A 4,409-nucleotide genomic window follows, 5' to 3' on the forward strand; every position below is an offset into this window, starting at 1 on the left:
GCACATTCTGACACCATCATGGTGTCCTGACACAACCGTTCAAACTATGTACGCCACGCATTATGAAAGGACTGGGGAACAAACTCCCTCAAAAACATTTCTGAAAACTTAGCCCAAGTAAGCGGTGTTGCATTGGATGGTCTTCCCTCTTCATAGACTTTTCACAAATACCGGTGGAGAATTATCTCTCCAAAGGCCATTTTTTCCTTTGTTATGCTGACCCAGCTCCGTCGAGCTGACCATTTCTTCACATATTCCTCGATTCTTCCTTGGGGTAATTGTAATGACCTGGCTGGTCATTTTGGGAGTTGTATCCCTATTTCCCCATTTACTGCTTCTTTTGTGTTCTACAACTGTTATATAACTTACCGAGTTAGTTGGTTCGGGTCCGGAGTGATTTCAGAGTAAATTGAGATACTTAGTCTCTTGATGGAAAGCTAAAGTTGGAAAAGTTGATCGGATATTGACTTATGTGTAAACGATCTTGGATTTGAATTTTGATGATTCTGTTAGCTCTGTTAGGTGATTTTGGACTTAGAAGCGTGTTCGGATTGAATTTGGAGGTCCGTAGTAGAATTAGGCTTGAAATGGCGAAAGTTGGAATTTTAGAAAGTTTGATCGGGAGTGAACTTTTTGGTATCGGGGTCGTATTGGATTTTCGGAAATTGGAGTAGGTTCGTGGTGTAATTTATGACTTGTGTGCAAAATGTGAGGTCAATCGGACGTGATTTGACAGGTTTCGACGTCGTTTGTAGAATTTGGAAATTTCAAAGTTCATTAGGCTTGAATCCGTATGTAATTCATGTTTTTGATGTTGTTTGAGGTGATTTGAGGATTCGACTAAGTTCGTATGATGTTTTAAAATGTGTTGGTTTGTTTGGTTGATGTACCGGGGGCATCGGGTTGATTTTGGGTGATTAACGGATCAAGATTTGAAGTTCTAAGGCTGCTGAAGTTTAGACTCAACTGGTGTAATCACACCTGCGAAAGTCTCATCGCAGGTGCGAGCCCGCAGAAGCGGCTCCGCATGTGCAGAAATATGGCCGCAGGTGCGAAAGGCCTAGGCGGGATGTTTAAAAACGAGGGTTTCGCAATTTTTGGCTTCATTTCAACATTTTAAAGTCGGACTCAGGCAATTTTGGAGAGGATTTTCGAGGGTATTCTTGAGGTAAGCTTCTTGTACTCATTTTTGGTCAATAATCTTGTTTCCCTATTGTGTATCCCACCTAGATTGGGTGGTTTTGAGCTGAAATTTTGGGGGTTTGAGGCTAGAGATTTAGAGAGTGAACTTTGGGGATTTGAATGACCATTTGATGTCAGATTTTGGTAAATTTGGTATGGTTAGACTCGTGAGTGAATGGGCTTTCGAATTTTGTGACTTTTGTTGGATTTTGAGATGTGGTCCCGGGGGCCGGGTTTGGGCCGATTTCGAATTTTGGCTATAATTTCGTATTTTCTTGTGGAATTGATTCCTTTAGCCTATATTGATTGTATTGTACTGCTTGTAGCTAGATTCGGGACATTTGGAGACTGATTTGAGAGGCAAGGGAATTTTGGAGTAAAGTTTTGCTGAGATTGAGGTAAGTAACACTTTCAAACTTGGATCTGAGGATTCGAAACCCCAAATTATGTGTTATGTGATTGGTATTGAGGTGACTCACATGCCAAGTGACGATCGTGCGGGTGTGCACCGTGAGAATTGTGACCTGGTTGACTCCATGGCACTGTATAGTGGTTCTATCTTGTTGATCTCTGTGTCTTCATCATGTGATAAAGTAATTGAGTTGTCGATCATGCTAGATATCATGTTTAGGCTTTATGCCGGTACTGTTTGGACCCGTAGTGGTCGTTTCTTACTGGCATCTTACTGATTTCATTGATATTTCGTACTTAGTCATATTCATTCATTTCATATCATATCCCAGTCTCAGTTGTTATTTATTGATACATCATATCATTATTTCGAGCTAGTTTTCATGACATTATGAGCCTGTAAGTGAGACTGAGAGATTGATGACCGGGTGAGGCCGAGAGCCTGATTATGAGTGACATATATGGGATCGGGCTACACGTCGTAGCAGTTATACTGATTTATGATAGCGCTTGGGCTGAAGGATCCCCTCTGGAGTCTGTACACACCCCCTGTGAGCGTGGTTGATATTATTGAGGGATGGACCCTCCCTGGACATGGATCTTGTCCGAAGCATTATATACGTAGAGATGGATCTTCTCCACGGGCTGGATTGGCCCTACTCGGTACTGGGTGACTGATGGTCAGTGATGTATATATTCCGGGATGGATCTTTCCTGGGCCGTATACAGTACTGAGTGATTGAGAATTTGAGAGTGTGATCACCTGAGGCTCTCAGCATGGTGCATCACATATAGCATGTGCAATGGAATGTAGAAGTAGAAGAGTTATATTCTTCATGTCGTTCAAATTTGATCTATTTGACTGTTTTGAAATATCTATTCAACTTGAAAGCATGCCTACGTTTCTACACTGTTATTTCTATTTTGAACTGTGCCGGTTGAGTTCATCACTACCTTTTAGTCCAAAGGGTGGACTTGTTACTTACTGAGTTGGTTGTACTCATGTTACACCATGCACCTCGTGTGCAAATCCAGGTTCTTCTGGTCACGACGGCTGCTGATCGATGAGTTAGGATTTGGAGACTTTCAAGGTAGTTGCATGGCGTTCGCAGGCCTTGACTCTCTTTCATTATCTTTATTTGTATTTCAGTTCTTATTCCCTAGATATTGTAGTAGACTGTATTCTGGTATTTAGATGCTCATGTACTCGGTGACACCCCAATATTTGGGAGATATTTGTATTGCGTTGTGATTTTATCTCGGTTTTAAATGGTTTTCTTAAATATTAACTGACTTGGAAGAACTGGTTGAGTAGTTGTCTTGCCTAGTTCCACGATAGGTGTCATTACGATAGTTAGTTTTTGGGTCATAACAGTAATACTCCCCCCTATTTGTACACGACGATCCCAATAATAAAGCTCCGTACAGACAAATCTTGGTACGAACCACATAGCCCATAAGCTCATCGACCACTGTACTTCCTCTGAAGCACCCTATACTGCCGCAACCGAAACGTCCACGTTGAATAGACCTTCTGTAAATTTGAAGTTGTTTCTCTAACTACTTTGATACTGAAATATAGGATTATTAAGGACGGTTATTAAGGGCGCAGTCATACTGCAAGTCCCAACATTATCACCTGCAAAATCTAAAGTCTTAAACATGTGCAAATTTTGGGGAACCTTTCAGTACCACATATGTACATCTCATGCCAGAACTGATATATAACACATGACCCCGCAATATGTTTTTCTATAGTGGACTCCCCCACTTGGCGTGAAGCCATAGGACACAACGTCCGATGATCCACAGTACTAACCCTCACAGGTCGTACTCATCAACAAGATGCTAGAATCTGTTGCACCCCCACGTAAATCACTGAGTGATCCTTCAATACATCTGTATTTTCAGTCAGGACCACACGTTGAGAAGATATTTGAGCATCCCTGGCTCCCTCATAGTCTATCTGCGACATCACGAACCGTCGGTGCATAGCTGATACCGAGTGCTCAATGTCATACACGAGTGGATGTGAATGAATATAAGATATATGCTTCAAGATGAATCAATATCGCACGGTAAGGAATAAAAGAAGTGGAATTTCCTAATAGTTTCCATAGCCTCTCGAAGATAAGTACAGACGTCTCCGTACCAATCTGCAAGACTCTACTAAACCTGCTTATGACTTGTAGCACCGATGAACCTAGAGCTCTGATACTAACCTGTCACGGCCCGAAATTTCTACCTTCGGAACCGTGATGGCGCCTAACATTTCACTTGCTAGGCAAGCCAACGTAGAATACTTTCAGCCATTTTTAATAGTTTAGTTGAAATAATAATAAATCAACTGAATATTTAATTTAATATGAAATAGAAATTTACTACAATCCCAAAACCTGTAGTACAAGTCACAAACTCTACAGAGTTTACTAGAAAAATCTCTAAATACAATTGTTCCATAATAGAATCTACAGTGCAGGAAAATATCAGAAGGTGACTCTGAGGCCTGCGAACACGACAATAGGTATACCTTAAGTCTCCATAGCAATATCCAATCAATTAGCAAGATTATCAACAACACTGAGGTACCTGGATCTGCATAAAAATATTCAGAAGAGTAGCATGAGTACACCACATCAGTACCCAGTAAATATCAGGCCTAACATTGGTAGAGTAGTGATGAGGCCAGGTCAAGACACCTACCGGACATATAAACCTGTACAAAATGCTGCATAAAGATACCAAGGAAAGAATATCAATGTAAGGCCAATAACAGAAGAATTTCCAATTCAAATCAACAATGAAAATAATGAGAA

This window comes from Nicotiana tomentosiformis, chromosome 2 (assembly GCF_000390325.3).
Source record: "Nicotiana tomentosiformis chromosome 2, ASM39032v3, whole genome shotgun sequence".
NCBI lineage: Eukaryota > Viridiplantae > Streptophyta > Magnoliopsida > Solanales > Solanaceae > Nicotiana > Nicotiana tomentosiformis.